This window comes from Pleurodeles waltl, chromosome 7 (assembly GCF_031143425.1).
Source record: "Pleurodeles waltl isolate 20211129_DDA chromosome 7, aPleWal1.hap1.20221129, whole genome shotgun sequence".
Taxonomy (NCBI): Eukaryota; Metazoa; Chordata; class Amphibia; order Caudata; family Salamandridae; genus Pleurodeles; species Pleurodeles waltl.
The window spans coordinates 1,016,050,462-1,016,067,935 of NC_090446.1; the positions used below are offsets into that span (position 1 = coordinate 1,016,050,462).

Below are 17,474 nucleotides of genomic sequence, written 5' to 3' on the forward strand. Positions count from 1 at the left end.
AAGAATGTCCCACTCTAGAAGGTTTGAGGAAACAAGCCTCAAACCAGGCAGCCGGCGACGCCTCTGGCGATCACCACCTATATTGGGAGAATGATCTCCTCTACAGTGAGCCTAAGGTTCCGGGCTTTGGGGCAGCACGTATGCTGGTGGTCCCCCAATGTTACCGAACCTTCCTACTGGGTCTGGCTCACGACATTCCCCTGGCAGGACATTTGGGGCAGGGCAAGACCTTTAACAGGCTTGTCACCCACTTTTATTGGCCCAAAATGAGGACACACTCAGACAAGTTCTGCAGATCCTGTCCTACCTGCCAGGCCAGTGGTAAAGCAGGAAAAAGGGTTAAAACCCCCCTGATTCCACTTCCTGTCGTTGGCACCCCCTTTGAAAGAGTGGGCATCGACATTGTTGGTCCCTTGGACCCCAAAACTGCCTTAGGCAACAGGTTCATCCTGGTTTTGGTGGACCATGCCACCCGTTACCCAGAGGCAATCCCTCTGAGGACAGTAACTGCACCAGTGGTGGCCCGAACCCTGATGGGGATATTTACCCGTGTGGGATTCCCCAAGGAAATAGTGTCTGACAGAGGCACTAACTTCATGTCTGCATACATGAAGTCTCTGTGGGATGCGTGTGGTGTAACTTACAAGTTCACCACACCCTATCACCCCCAGACGAATGGTCTTGTGGAGAGATTCAACAAGACCCTGAAAGGCATGATTGGCGGCCTCCCTGAGGCCATGAGGCGTAAGTGGGACGTCCTCTTACCATGCCTTCTCTTTGCTTACAGAGAGGTCCCCCAGAGAGGGGTAGGGTTCAGTCCCTTTGAACTTCTCTATGGGTACCCTGTCAGGGGACCCTTAAGCATTGTCCAGGAGGGATTGGAGAAAGCTCCAAAGACACCCCCTCAGGATGTGGTCAGCTATATGTTGGCCCTCCGCAACCAGATGACCCGCTTCTGGAAAGAAGCCCAAGATAACCTTGAGGCCAGTCAAGAGGTGATGAAACAATGGTATGACCAGAAGGCCACCCTGGTAGAGTTTCAACCTGGAGACAAAGTGTGGGTAATGGAGCCAGTAGAGCCCAGAGCTCTCCAGGACCGCTGGTCTGGCCCATTTGAAATAAAGGAGCGGAAAGGGGAGGCCACTTACCTAGTGGACCTCAAAACCCCTAGGAATCCCCTAAGGGTGCTCCATGTGAACCGACTAAAAGCTCATTTTGAGAGGTCGGAGATCAACATGCTTCTGGTCACAGATGAAGGAACGGAAGAGGAGAGTGAACCTCTCCCCGACCTCCTCTCTGCCCAAGAAGGTGATGGGTCAGTAAGCGGGGTCATCCTGTCTGACTCCCTGACTCTAAATCAGAAAGGAGACTGTTATGAGCTGTTGGAGCAGTTCTCCCCCCTGTTCTCCCTTACTCCTGGGCTGACCCACCTCTGTGTTCATGATATTGACACCGGTGACAGTCTCCCTGTGAAAAAAATTTTTTACAGGTTGTCGGATAAGGTGAAGGCCAGCATCAAGGAGGAGGTCTCCAAGATGTTGACTCTAGGGGTCATTGAGAAATCCAGTAGTCCCTGGGCCAGCCCAGTGGTATTGGTCCCTAAGGCTACTGCCCCAGGTGCGAAGCCAGAACTCCGGTTCTGTGTGGACTACCGGGGTCTCAACTCAGTCACCCGGACTGATGCTCACCCCATCCCCCGAGCTGATGAGCTCGTGGACAGGCTAGGCGCTGCCAAATTCCTGAGTACGTTTGATCTTACTTCAGGGTACTGGCAGATCGGCCTAACTGAGGGGGCCAAGGAAAGATCCGCATTTTCAACCCCGGATGGCCATTACCAGTTCCGGGTGATGCCGTTTGGGTTGAAAAATGCCCCCGCTACCTTCCAACGGTTGGTTAACAGGGTCCTAGCTGGCAAGGATGCCTTCTGTGCAGCCTACCTGGATGACATAGCTGTCTACAGTTCCAGCTGGGAGGAACACCTGCTTCACCTCAAGGAGGTGCTTCAGGCCCTGCAACAGGCAGGCCTGACCATCAAGGCCAGTAAGTGCCAGATTGGGCAGGGTTCCGTGGTGTACTTAGGACACCTAGTGGGTGGTGGCAAGGTGCAGCCACTCCAGGCCAAGATTGAAACTATCAAGGCCTGGCAACCACCCCGAACACAGACGGAGGTGAGAGCCTTTCTAGGCCTCACAGGATACTACCGCCGATTTGTCAAGGGCTATGGTACCATTGTAACACCCTTGACAGAACTCACTTCCAAGAAACAACCTAAGTTGGTGAATTGGACAGAGGCTTGTCAGAAAGCCTTTGATGCCCTGAAGGAAGCCATGTGCACGGCCCCCGTACTCATGGCCCCTGACTACTCCCAGGAATTTATCGTGCAGACAGATGCTTCAGAGCATGGCATAGGGGCAGTCCTAGCACAGCTGAATGAGGAGGGCAGAGATCAACCGGTAGTCTTTATTAGCAGAAGGCTATTACCACGGGAACAGAGGTGGAGTGCTATTGAACGAGAAGCTTTTGCTGTGGTCTGGGCACTAAAGAAGCTAAGACCCTACCTGTTTGGGACTCACTTCCGGGTTCAGACAGACCACAGACCCCTCAGATGGCTCATGCAGATGAGGGGTGAGAATCCAAAACTCTTGAGGTGGTCCATTTCCCTACAGGGGATGGACTTTACGGTGGAACATCGCCCAGGGGTTGACCACGCCAATGCTGATGGTCTCTCCAGGTACTTCCGCCTTAGCGATGAGAGCTCCCAGGAGGTCGGGTAGCTCTCCCCACTTTCAGCTGGGGGGGACACATGTTAGACCTGACAGCCTTAGGGTAGTCACCCCTAACTTTTTGCCTGCCTCCCTCCATTTTTTTGGACACTGTTTTTGCTGGTTTATAGACTCTGCGCACTTTACCACTGCTAACCAGTGCTAAAGTGCATATGCTCTCTCCCTTAAAACATGGTAACCTGGAATCATACCTGATTGGACTATTAGTTTACTTATAAGCCCCTAGTAAGGTGCACTTTATGTGCATAGGGCTGGTAAATTAAATACTACTAGTGGGCCTGCAGCACTGGTTGTGCCACCCACTTAAGTAGCCCCTTTTTCCTTGTCTCAGGCCTGCCATTGCAAGGCCTGTGTGTGCAGTTTCACTGCCACCTCGACTTGGCATTTAAAAGTACTTGCCAAGCCTAGAACTCCCCTTTCTCTACATATAAGTCACCCTTAAGGTGTGCCCTAGGTCACCCCTAGGGCAGGGTGCTGTGTAGGTAAAAGGCAGGACATGTACCTGTGTAGTTATATGTCCTGGTAGTGTAAAACTCCTAAATTCGTTTTCACACTACTGAGAGGCCTGCTCCCTTCATAGGCTAACATTAGGGCTGCCCTCATACACTGTTAAAGTGGCAGCTGCTGATCTGAAAGGAGCAGGGAGGTCATATTTAGTATGGCCAGAATGGTAATACAAAGTCCTACTGACTGGTGAAGTCGGATTTAATATTACTATTCTAGAAATGCCACTTTTAGAAAGTGAGCATTTCTTTGCACTTAAATCCTTCTGTGCCTTACAATCCACGTCTGGCTGGGCTTGGTTGACAGCTCCTTGTGCATTCACTCAGACACACCCCAAACACAGGGTACTCAGCCTCACTTGCATACATCTGCATTTTGAATGGGTCTTCCTGGGCTGGGAGGGTGGAGGGTCTGCTCTCACACAAAGGACTGCCACACCCCCTACTGGGACCCTGGCAGACAGGAGTAAACTGAAAGGGGACCTGGTGCACTTCTTAGCCACTCTTTGAAGTCTCCCCCACTTCAAAGGCACATTTGGGTATAAAACAGGGCCTCTGCCCTACCTCATCAGACACTTGCTGGAGAAGAAACCTGAACCAGAAACTACATCCTGCCAAGAAGAACTGCCTGGCTGCTCAAAGGACTCACCTGTCTGCTTTCTACAAAGGACTGCTGTCTTGCTGTTGCCCTGCTGCCTTGCTGAACTCTTGTCTGGCTGTGAAAGTGCTCTCCAAGGGCTTGGATAGAGCTTGCCTCCTGTTCCTTGAAGTCTCAGGACCAAAAAGACTTCTCCCTTTCACTTGGACGCTCCGTGCGCCGAAAATTTCGACGCACAGCTTGTTTCGCGGCGAGAAAAACGCCGCACACCGACGCTAATCGACGCGACGCCCTCGGGACGATCGAGACTTCGACGCACAACCTCGCAAGGACAAAGCCGCCCGACTTTCCAGGAGAAATCGACGCGACGCCTACCGTGAGCGCGAAACTTTGACGCACGGCCTCGCAAGGACAACGCCGCCCGACTTCCAAGGAGAAATCGACGCGACGCCTGCCGTGAGACCAAACTTCCGACGCACGGCCTCGCAAGGACAACGCCGCCCGACTTCCAAGAAGAAATCGACGCAACGCCTACCGTGAGATCGAAACTTCGACGCGCAGCCCCGCAGAACGACGCGCAGCCGGAAAACAAGCAGGAGAATCCACGCACAGACCCGGGACATCTGGTAATCCCCGCGATCCACGAAAAGAGACTGTCTGCGCGCCGGAAAACGACGCCCGACTTCCCCGCGTGGAAAAGAACGACGCAAGTCTTTGTGTGCTGAGGAGAAATCGACGCACACACCCTTTTTCCACGCATCTCTCCACCTGTGGCCCTCTGAGGAGATTTTCCACCAGAAACCAGGTACTTTGTGCTTGAAAGACACTTTATTGCATTCTAAAGACTTAAGACACTTTATATCACTTCCCTGTGATATTTCTACAATTTTCCATTGCAACTTTATTCTTTTTGACCTACAATTATCCTGATAAATATTCTATATTTTTCTAAACACTGTGTGGTGTATTTTTGTGGTGCTATATGGTGGTATTGTATGATTTATTGCACAAATACTTTACACATTGCCTTCTAAGTTAAGCCTGACTGCTCGTGCCAAGCTACCAGAGGGTGGGCACAGGATAATCTTGGATAGTGTGTGACTTACCCTGACTAGAGTGAGGGCTTTTGCTTGGACAGAGGGTAACCTGACTGCCAACCAAAAACCCCATTTCTAACAACCTTGTTACTCTATCTGCTGCAAAAGATAAAAATGTTTACCATTTAGCATCCTAATTTAGATTTGCCATGATAATTCCAATAGAATAACACTTTAACCACCCAACCATCAGAGTTACTGGCTGGCTAACAACACCCCCCACCAAAAAAAAACAAAAAAAACAACACAGCCACAGAGGAGTAATAAGAGAAATAAATTAGAAGGGTCATGCAAACATATCAAGAGTGTTCAAGCAGTCATAGTGTAATAAGGATGTTAAGTTGGTCTTAATGATGGTCACAATTGCAATAAGGAGAGATTGATAAAACATATCATGTAAACCCAATGAAAAGACCTTTATCAGGAAATAAACCTTTGGCGCTAGACTGTAATGCTTAAAAAAGCCCCTAAAGGGCACCACAACAAAAATATTATTTGTAAGAAATATGGTCATGTATTCATACAGTCAGCCCCCAGAGGGCATATCCATGCTATGCTCGACCTAAAAATGATCGTGTCCTTGTGTAATGTAACTGCAGCTCATGTAAAGTGCTCAGACACCTTCAGATCAATTTCGAATTATAAAAACTGCAACCAAAAAATTTTTAAAAAATTGGGGGCCTGCCCAGTCATGGTCCAACGGTTCAACATGCCAGAGGAAGCGAGCGTGTCATATAAGGAGTTGGACCTGCCCTGTCAGTCCTGGTCCAATTTAACATGCCATACGATGCCAATGTGTCACAGCATTGCGAATAAAAGCTGTGTCACATAACACACGGAATATTCAGCATCAGCGAATGTTAAAAATATAACACTGCCTTATTGAAACTGTCACTCTGTAGTACCCCAGAGAGTGGAGACCAGGGAGTCAGTTTGGTGTGCCCATCAAGCTGCAGTGCAGCTATCAGTCACAAATTCACAATTTAGACTGTATCCAAAACAGAAGGTGGTAACAAACTATCCTAGCCAGCTAAACCCAGCACGTGACAGACTGTCACTCCCCACTCCCCCTCACGTGGACCCCCAGCAAATCCCCCTTGACACTGTGAGGTCCCTGCCGACTGCGTGGGAATGCTAGTACCCGCAGGCACATGGGAACATCAAACAATTAACATTCTGAGTTTGTCTGTGGCACACGAGAATAATGGCAAGGTAGCTACCACTCTCTCCCAAATGTCTCTCTGCCATGGGATTAATTGTTATTATTGGTAAATTCTAAAATTGAGGTAAAACTATTTATAGATTGAAAACGGACAGCAAATATCAGGCAGTGTTGTTAAATGTGGGTTTTAGTCGCATGAACAGGTGATGTTTGCGGCCACATGTGTGAGGAAAAAAAACACACTTCAACTCCCCCTTGTGCATACTTTTTTCGTAGGGTGAAGACACCCACTCTGGTGTGCGTGGTTTTGAACTCTTTGTCTTTTCCGAGGTTAGCAGCCCTATAAACGTATCTGTTAGTTTAATGCCAGTGCCGACCACTGTCTGCTTCACTCTTGTGGCTCTGGCTTCCTGTAGTATAGGACATTTCTGCCAACTAGAAAAAATGAGCAGATTCAAAGCACCATAGCTGCCATGAGCATGAGCACGAAGGAGAGACACAGAAGAAAAAAGTGGTTCGTTCACAGTAAAGCCTATCGGCAATTGTGCAATAATCCATGTAACAGGGTCAGTTTACAAGGTGGTAACAAAACCGCCCAAAGGCAGGACAGATGTGAAGCATTTACCAATGACATCAAGGAATTTCTGAAAGGGAAGCCAACAAACAAATGAAAGTGATGGGCTTGAGATGGATGTCGTTAAATGCCCAAAATACATATAAAAGGTCGAAAAGCGCTTTTGCGCTTGACCTAAAAAGGGGTTTAGGTATTTTCCATCTCCCTTGAAAGTTGTGGATTATGTCATATTCCTAGAACACTCCCTCTGCTCAGTACACAGGCAATGCTCTTGAATATGACAAACCTCTGCAAGGTGAAAATATAAGAATATTATATAATGAAATAATTATTCTCTTGCTAGGCAGAGTCAGTCTACAATGAAAGCACACATTAGAAGCAAAGTTCTTTATTCTCTGGTGTCAAAGAAAGCCAGGAAATGAACAGACCACACGAGTTTAAGGATTCCAGTCTGCTGTCAATGTCAACGTCCCGATCAGATGCACCGTCATCTGGTTGAAGATAATCATTGAGGACATATTTGTTCTAGATATCCAGGTCGATCCTTCTGCAGCCTAGCACCTGTCTACCTATGCAAACAGGAGCCTACAGAGTTCTGAACCAACTTAAAAATCTATCCAGTGCAAGAGAAAACAAAAAACCACAGCCTTACAAAATATTGACAAGTGTCTTGATGGATGTGCCAGCATGGTGGATAAAAATAAGCAATGGTCACCTGCTTGAATCATAAGGTTGTAAAATTAACCCAAAGTTTAACAATGAGGAGACATTACTTCTCAAATACAACAAAATCCTACTGTAGCCCTTTCCTATGGAAGGATTACCAGTGAGATTGGTAATTTACTTCACGTTCATTTTGCTATTTCCCCTGAGAACAAACTTTCCATTTCTGTCACTAAGGAGGAAGGGAAAGACAATGGCCACTTTTTCTATTGTTTAATTTAAATCCGAGGGTGTAGCTGGACGAACACAGCCGCAGTACAGATACACAGCCTTTATGTGAATTTATGGATCAGCAGTCTTGTCCAATGTTAAAACAGATTGGGTTTGCTTTGAGAAAATACTGATACTCCTATAGTGCATCTAAATGTTCAGCCAATTCATACATTCCATTGGCATTCACATGTTCCTACAATGGCATACCGTGCTTTAATCACTTGAGATTCAAGTGCCCCTGACTACCTTCTTTTCCTTGTACTGCATGTTACCCTCTGCTCAAAATTAATATTTCGCCTACAAGAGCGGAGAGAAAGTATTTGCTTACCTGTTGAAGCTTGAGACGTGACTTCAGTTAATGGTAATGCGAGAAAGGGCTGTGTAGATCAAGTAGAGAAGGCGCTGAATGAAGCACCCCACGTGATGCATAGGCCTGTCTTTGTTTGTGTGAGGTGGATTGAAGCACTTCACCCCACCCAACTCACAAGACTCATTGGTGAGGATGCAGTGAAGAGGGAAGTCTGGCTGAAACATAAATATCGCAATACGAGAGTGTTCCTTATACTGCTGTGAGCAGACTGAAGTCAGCGCTGGCAGCAAAAGTGGAATTACAGGAACTGTATCTTGCTGCCGTATGTGGACCATTCACACCGATCACAGCTTTAACTACCTATTTAGCAGCCCAGCTCACAAGTAAAAAGTGTGCAAACCTCGGCCTTGTTCATGACCACAGTGGAAGATGCTGGAAGATGCCGTGCCCACCACAGGGAGGTGATTAGCGGGTGAAAGCCAAGTTATTTTGTTTTGTGTGAGGTAAAATGAGCACACGGCTTACAGGTATCCGAATACAGACTACACAAACAAGATGAGTCAGACATTTTGATGCCACGCTGGAGGAAAATCAACAAAGTTCCAGGTAAGGGAGTTTCCGAGATACAGCTCTGAGAACAATTGTGTTAAATTTGAAGGATTAGAATGTGGATCTTGGCCCTTGCCATGAAAGAAAGAATGGCATTTTAAAGGTAAAATAATCTCCTTCCTTCTCAGAGGCACAGTAGTTGTTGCAATGTCCTATGCCAGGAGCAGGAAGAAAAGATTATGTGGCGTAAATTGATAAGATCTGTTGGGTTACAAATGCATTGTTAATGGGAAAACTTTTAAAGCATCTTTGGCAGGAACCATGTTTCATCAGAGTATCATTATATGTGCTAATGTGTCTGTTAACAAATATATTAAAATCGAAGTTCCTGAGTGATCATTGTGTCCTGAACCTCATCTGTGCATAATTTTCCAAAAATGGCGGACGTGAAAAAAACAACTAAGTGACCCATATCCACAAAAAGGATGTCAAAACACACGATTACAAAAGATATATCAAAGAATAGACAAAAGCAGATTGCAATGGGAAAGTACAGGTTTACTTCATTTCATGAATGTAAACTGTTAGAAATGGGGTCATTGGTTGACAGTCAGGTTACCCCCTGTTCAAGCAAGGACCCTCACTCTAGTCAGGGTAAAAGAGAATCACCCTCAGCTAACCCCTGCTTACCCCCTTGGTAGCTTGGCAGAGCAGTAGGCTTAACTTCAGAGTGCTAGGTGTAAAGTATTTGTACCAACACACACAGTAACTTAATGAAAACACTACAAAATGACACAACACCAGTTTAGAACAATAGGAAATATTTATCTAAACAAAACAAGACCAAAACGACAAAAATCCACCATACACAAGTCAAGTTATGAATTTTTAAAGATTAAACTCCAAAATAGCGCTTAGAAACACAAAATTCTTTGATGAGGTGTTAACACGGCGTCGTGACGGAGTCGTCCCAACAAGCCGACACCAGCGGCGGTGACCACGGAGTCGCATAGACCCCCAAGTACAGTACCTTTGCTGAAGAGTGAAAAACAAGTCGATGCGCGAAGTCGGGGATCGTGGCGTCGGTGCGCAATGTTGAATCCGCGCACTTCGAGCGGCGTCGGTCACAATGTGGTGCGGAGACTTCCACGGAGTCGCGGACTTCAGCGGGGCTGCAGTGGCGTCAGGCCTGCGAAGAGCGTCACGTTCCAGCGAAGGTCACAGCGTCGGGTGCAGGCGGCGTCACCGGATTCAGCAGCGGCGTCGGTCTGAAGTCGTCCGAAGTCGATTTCCTTGGATTTCCACAAGCTTTTCTTCCAAGGGCGCAGGGACTGGATAGGGCACCACTTGTCAGTGCAGGAGTCTCTCCAGAGACTCCAGGTGCTGGCAGAGAGAAGTCTTTGCTGTCCCTGGGACTTCAAACAACAGGAGGCAAGCTCTAAATCAAGCCCTTGGAGATTTATTCTCAAGATGGAAGGCACACAAAGTCCAGTCTTTGCCCTCTTACTCTGGCAGAAGAAGCAACTGCAGGATAGCTCCACAAAGCACAGTCACAGGCAGGGCAACACTTCTCCTCAGCTCTTCAACTCTTCTCCAGGCAGAGGTTCCTCTTGTTTCCAGAAGTGTTCTAAAGTCTGTGATTTTGGGTGCCCTTCTTATACCCAGTTTTTCCTTTGAAGTAGGCCTACTTCAAAGTAAAGTCTCTTTGGAATGTGAAATACTGCCTTGCCCAGGCCAGGCCCCAAACACTCACCAGGGGGTTGGAGACTGCATTGTGTGAGGGCAGGCACAGCCCTTTCAGGTGCGAGTGACCACCCCTCCCCTCCCTCCTAGCACAGATGGCTCATCAGGCTATGCAGGCTACCCCCCAGCTCCCTTTGTGTCACTGTCTAGTGTGAGGTGCAACCAGCCCAACTGTCAAACTGACCCGGACAGGGAATCCACAAACAGGCAGAGTCACAGAAATGGTATAAGCAAGAAAATGCTCACTTTCTAAAGGTGGCATTTTCAAATTCACAATCTTAAAATCAACTTTACTAAAAGATGTATTTTTAAATTGTGAACTCAGAGACCCCAAACTCCATATGTCCATCCACTCCCAAAGGGAATCTACACTTTAATCAGATTTAAAGGTACCCCCCATGTTAACCTATGAGAGGGACAGGCCATGCAACAGTGAAAAACGAATTTAGTAATATTTCACTGTCAGGACATATAAAACACATTACTATGGGTGTAATTTCAACCTCGGCTGTCTTTTCACAAGACCGCCGAGGGACCGCCGTGCTGAAGACCACCAGTGGTGGCGGTTTTCCGCTCTGCGTATTATGACTGCTGGCATCCCTCTGTCCTTTTCCGGACGGAGAGCCGCCAGCAGCCATACTGGCGGGTGGCGGGGAAGTGGAGGTTGCTCCACCTCCACCGCCTCGTCAACAGAACTCCGCCCACCGAATCACGTTCTGTGATTCGGCGTGGCGGTGTTCTGTTGACGGTGTGCTGGTGGCGAAGCAGCCCCCATGGATCCCGTCCCCTCCCGGAAGATCAACGGACAAGGTAAGCTGATCGTCCGTTAGGGGAGGGGGGTGGGGGGTGTTGTGTGATGTGTGGGTGCATGGGGGTGTGCGTGTGAGTATGTAGAGGGGGGTGTGAGTGAGTGTATGCAGGTGGGGTGTAGTGTGAATGGAAATGTGTGCGTGTCTTTCTGTATGTATGTCTGTATGGATGTGTGCATGTATGTCTGAATGAGGGTGTGCGTGTATGACTGTGTGTGTGTCTGTTGGCATGTTTTTTCTTTTGTGTGCGGGAATGTGTGTTGGTGGTGTCTGCATGCGTGTCAGGTGTGTGTCTGTGTTGTGATGTCGGGGGTAGGGGTGGGGAGGGTTGTCCTGCCACCTTTGGGGGATGGCAGGGGGGTGGGGGGTGTTGTGGACGGACTCGGGGGAGGGGGTGGGGGGTGGCAGAGACCCCTATCAGTGCCAGGGAAGGAATTTCCTGGCACTGATAGTGCTTACCGCCATGGATTTCATGGCGGTTCCAAACCCCATGAAATCCATGGCGGTAAGCCAGGTCATGATACCGCCGGTGGTCTTGTGACGGCTGCTGGGCTGGAGACCCAAGTCTCCAGCCCAGCGGTCGTCTCCGCCATTGTGGTCTGATCGGAGAAGTGGCGGATGACCATGGCGGTAACCACCATGGTCATGATTCAAACTTTTTTACCGCCAGCCTGTTGGCGGTAAAACTGCCACTTCTCCGTCAACCGCCAGGGTCGTAATGACCCCATATATGTCCTACCTTAACCATAATCTGCACCCTGCCCTTGGGGCTACCTAGGACCTACCTTAGGGGTGTCTGACATGCAAGAAAAGGGAAGGTTTAGGCCTGGCAAGTGGGTACACTTGCCAAGTTGAATTTACAGGTAAAAATGCACACACAGACACTGCAATGGCAGGTCTGAGACATGATTACAGAACTACTTATGTGGGTGGCACAACCAGTGCTGCAGGCCCACCAGTGCTGCAGGCCCACTAGTATCATTTGGTTTACAGGCCATGGCACCTCTAGTGCACTTTACTAGGGACTTACTAGTAAACCAAATATGCCAATCATGGACAAACCAATTACATACACATTTTGTAAAGGAGCACTTGCACTTTAGCACTGGTTAGCAGTGGTAAAGTGCCCAGAGTAACAAAAACAGTAAAATCAGAGTCCAGCACACATCAACTACCTGGGGAACAGAGGCAAAAAGTTAAGGGAGACCACACCAAGGATGGAAAGTCTAACATAAACTGACTTTCACGAAGTGTTCATTGTGTTTGCACAAGGCTACCCGGGGTATAATAACATGCTGCTCTCCAGTATCAGAGGCCATAGAAACTATAGCAATATAACAACAGGGCCTAGACAGTTCCATATTTTTATTTCAAGATGGAAGGTACTTCAGGTACGAAAGCCTTTTCACTACTGTCTTTCAGTTTCCAGTTCTGATGAGCGTTTCAACTACAAAACAGTGTTTTCCTGTGTGTTAGTCTAATTAGTTCAATTGAAGTAAAGCACAACTACAAATGCTAGAATGCATTAGGTGCACCTGTGGCTTGCGGGGCACGGAAGGGGCGGGACGGCTCGCGGAGAGGTGGGGTGAATAAACATTAATTTAATTTTTGTTTAAAAGAAAAACCACTTACCTTAACTCGCCGCATGCTGCTCTACTCTTCCATCGCAGGGACAGGCTCACAGACTGCCCTGCGGCCAATTCTGAGTAGCATCAGGATGGTCTGTGAGCGTCCAACCAGGGCACTCCAAGGCAGACTGGGAGCCTGTGCAGGCTGTCTCCAGCCCGGTAACTGTGTTGGTGGGCTGGAGAGAGCCCACTGCATATGTGTGTTTGGCCAGCCCGAGAAGACACACATGCGCTCGTATGGAAGTGCTGTGCACTCCCCCTCACTGCTCGTCACCCCGTGGCCCCACCCCTTTAGAAAAAAAAACGAATAAACAAAGTTTACTATTGTTTTCTTTTAAATGTTTTGCAGCTGCAGCTGTAGCTAATGGAGGAGCTACCCCTGATTAGGTGACCACACCATATCTGAAAAGAGGTTCTCAGATACTCTCCCTTCTACAGGCATGCACCCACCTTCCTCCTCTGTATTCTATCAGACCTTATAACCAAAGACTTGTTTCAAGATAGCAGCCTAGAACTTTTCTAACTGCACACCATTGCTTACCTTCCCCTTTATGTAATAGAAAAAATGTGCGGAATGAGTGTTTTCTTCTTTTTCTCATTATTCTCTTACTTTTCTGTTCTGCGTTGGCACTAGATGGCACAAACGGTTTAAGACGTGCATAGAGAGCAGTTACCCAGGGCCCTTTATTTTCCAAGAGGCCCCATTTTTAAAAATGATCTTTCGCCTTCTCTGTCACACCTTTCTGGAATACTCTATTTTGACCATTCTCTGTCTATCTCTATCTCTGACTCTCTCTGCCCAGTGTCATTTTTAGGACTTTTGAGGTCCTTAGATAGACGTTCAGCTGTATTTTTGTGAAAGTTAAAGTATAATTCAATATTTTGGGCATTATATAGGCTGGAATTAGTGGAAAATAGATAATACAATCCAAATTTGTTCTGAATGGGGGCTCCAAAATATTCTTGCCAAACACTCTAAAAATGTTCAAGATTACACTGTTAGATGGTCTGTGTAGAAGACATGCTTCAAATAAATCCCCTACCACGGACTACTACCCAAAAGGCCTATGTCACTTGATTGGCGAGTACATTGTTACCTGAGATGCTGTCTTCAGCTGATATGGATCAAGGATATGCAAACAATATCCCAGGAGACAGTGGATTTCATATCATGTGTCCCAAAAACAGAATGAGGCAGAAAGCATCCTAGGTGTAGTACCAAGCAGAACAGAACCTTTAGATGTATGACAGAACTTCACAGCTTCTGCTTCTATATATTCCTTCAGCCATTTCCAGAAAAACATCTTATTAGTGTGCTACAGTGAAGCATCATTTAAATGTATGTCTAATGGTGCCTATTTGTAATTTGGTCTATTTTTCGTTTAAATAAGGATACCATTAGGATATTTTCACTTCACATATTTCTATATGGTATGTTTTTCTTCCAAATCCCCATGATCTTACATGGAGAAGGATATTGTGCATTTGTTAACTTGTATGTGTAGCCGCCAGAGCGAATATTGTTAATTACGTTTAACACAGATCGATGTGCTTCAAAAGGTACTAAGTTTGCTCCTTCCTGCCATTTTTGTGTCTCGTCTACAAAAAGATTATCTCTCTTTTGTCAGATAACCTACTGTATGTAATACCAATACTTACAAGGAGTTTGGGTCATCCCATTGCCTATCACTGTTTGGCTTTCTTGTTAGTCTCTTTTGCTTGCTTCTTATTCGATAGCTCGTTTGTCTTTGTGTGTTTGTCCAGTCGCGTCTCTAAGCATGCGGAAAGGGGCGGGTGGTGTGGGAAGGGAGGTAGAGAAAGGAGTGGGATAAAAAATAAAATTAAAAAAATAAATAAACACTTACTCACGGCCTCACTGCTCCATCTGCTCCTTTGTGCCCGAGTGCAGACACAGGCTCCCAGCCTGCACTGCAGCCAATCCTGAAGCTGCTCAAAGCAGGGTCAGGATTGGCCTTGCGCACCCAACCAAGGCACTCCCAGGCAGACTGGGAGCCTGTGCAGGCTCTCTCCAGCCTGGCAACTGTGTTGCTGTGCTGGAGAGAGCCTACTGCACATGTGTGTTTGGCCGGACAGGGACGGCCAGCCAAAGACACAGGCGCTCTGAGGGGGGATCCCCCTCACTCCTCTGCACCCCCGTTGTCCTGCCCCTTTAAAAGGAAATAATAATAAACTGAGTTTATTATTATTTCCTTGTAAAGGTTTTGCCACTGCGGTTGATGGCAGGGGGGTGTCGCTCCTCTGCCCTAATGGAGGAGCCGCCCCTGTGTTTATCCCTCCATTAGAGTATAGGTTATCATGCTTTTACATGGATGATCTGTAGCCTTCTGCTACCTCCATTCAGGAAACTACTTTTCTCATTTCACTTTTAACACACTACATGAGTCCTTGTGTTCTCTTGCTGTCTTTGGTATGTGCTGCTTCCACTCGTAAAAACTGCACACCACCACTCTGTGTGTTTCTCCCTCAGCACATCAATGCCTTCCAATCCCTTCCTATCCCACTCAGCTTTTTTAAAAACGTGTTGCATCCCCCACAATTCCTCATTGATCCACTTTCCCACAATGTACTGTTTTGTACAATTTGTATGGTTTAATTTAAAAGTTCAAGAAGACATCTGCCGCCGGCCTTCTTGGAACAGTACATTTAAAGTAAATGAAAAAGGCCACCGCTGTGCCATGATGGCTGCATGCACAGGCAAAGCGATACATGTGCACTAAGTCATCACAATACAGTACAAAACAGTTTCCCGATGCTGAGAAGCATCTGCAACAAGCACTGACAAAGTCAAACGTTTTTGATAAAGGAGACCTATTGGCGTTGTCAATGCCTGTTAACTACTCCATGTGCCTTTCTGTCTGGCCAATACCAGAGTTCATATTCATAATGGCATTCTGAGCAGCATGCATGCCATATTTACCAAAAACATACCGAAAATGATTTTGTTCTGTGCCCCAAAAGTCGTTAAACGATGCCTCATTTCAACTATTTTTTTCTCCAAAATGTCTTGATCTATTTTTGACCAATAACCCAATGGGTTCATGGGATTGCCAAATTATTTGAAATGTACTGGAGCTTTAAGCTATTTTATTCATTAAGTTTGCTATGACAACATGGGCTGTATGCGACGAGTATTATTAGTTTGGCCACAGGACATAATAATAGGCATCAGCCTATGAGGATTAGCCACAAGGCTCATCCACTAGAAGATGCGTTATGGGAAATCCGGAGAAGGCTTACAAGGTCAGGACATGGGTTACAGTGCTGGCCACTGTAGCAAATGTCAGGATTTTTTTCAACTCGACCACTATCCATTCTCTCTGGTGAAACCTTCTACAAAATGATTTTTTTGTATTGTTTCAGGAAGCTTGTAGAATGTAGTCAGGACTCTCTCTATGTATGTCTTTGGTTTTAGGACCAATAATTTCCTCTGTGACACATGAATGAATTAATATATTTGATTGTGTTTAGAGTCAAACAAATACCCAAACAAGGGCCAGATGTAGCAAGGGTTTAGCGAGTCGCAAACGGTGAAAATCGCCATTTGCGAGTCGCTAAAGCCTCATTGCTATGTAGAAATGCATTTTGCGAGTCGGAACCGACTCGCAAAATGCATTTCCAACTCGCAAATAGGAAGGGGTGTTCCCTTCCTATTTGCGACTCGCAATGCTATGTATTTTCATTTGCGACCGCAATTGCGGTCACAAATGAAAGTGCAGTTACCATCCACTTGAAGTGGATGGTAACCCAGCCGCAAACGGGAAGGGGTCCCCATGGGACCCCTTCCCCCTTGTGTCTGGAACAAAAAATAATTTTTCAGAGCAGGCAGTGGTCCAAGGGACCACTACCTGCCCTGAAAAATACCGAAACTAAAGGTTTCGGTTTTTTTTTTCAAAGTGCAGCTTGTTTTCCTTTAAGGAAAACGGGCTACACTTTGAAAAAAAAAAAGACTTCTTTATTTAAAAGCAGTCACGGACATGGTGGTCTGCTGTCTCCAGCAGGCCACCATCCCCGTGAGTGCCCTGAATAGCTATGGGGTCCCAAATTGCGACCCACCTCATTAATATTAATGAGGTGGGTCTTTGCGACCCCATAGCGACTCGCAGAAGGTGTCTGAGACACCTTTCTGCATTCCAAATTGCGAGTTGCAATTTGCGAGTCGCTGGGACTCGCAAATTGCAACTCGCAATTTGGAGTTTTGCTACATCTGGCCCCAAATACCCAAACATGGGTGTCCTGGCACTAAATGAAAATACAAAAGTAGTTAATTTTGTTCATGAAGGTCAAACAGCTAGATTCTAATCTAATGTTCAATGAGTTTGTTCCAACATTTTGCAGAACAGTAGATCTCGCAGCAAGTCGATCTTTTTGCGTCTGGCATTAGCCAAGTCCTTTTGATTTTACTAACTTACATGTATACTAACATAAAAAGAATTCCACCCACCTCTCTTCCATCAATTGGCCTGTTTATGTGTCATTCACATTTTGCTTTCATCCCCTACATCATACATGATGGGGAAATGGGACATCCTACTTCAGCCACTGACTAACTTCACTTTGAGAAACTCTATTTAGCCCTTTCCCAAGGAGCACATCAGCACACAAGGTAGTTTCCTTCAGTGCCAATGTTTTTGTTTTTACTTTAGATTTTCCTTTGATTGTAGAGCATGACCTGATGGAGGGGTGCTTTCTGAAAGAACTAGGCACATTCCAGCTTTATCAGCTCCTGTCTCCTGCCAATGCTGTTGTGAATTTCTTTTAAAG

At 46.6% G+C, this 17,474-nt stretch overlaps 1 protein-coding gene across 3 annotated transcripts in view; it reads right to left on the reverse strand.

Annotated features, from left to right (window-relative positions):
- The window catches only part of KCNJ16 (potassium inwardly rectifying channel subfamily J member 16), a 398,988-nt gene that overhangs the window by 76,717 nt on the left and 304,797 nt on the right, over nt 1-17,474 (reverse strand). Inside the window, exon 1 of one of the 3 annotated variants that reach the window (XM_069199836.1) lies at nt 7,982-8,091. The exons of the other annotated variants lie outside the window; for them this stretch is intronic. The gene's annotated coding sequence lies outside the window, so the exon portion shown is untranslated. Of the gene's footprint in view, nt 1-7,981; nt 8,092-17,474 lie in introns of those variants that run through there. 3 annotated transcript variants of the gene reach the window in all.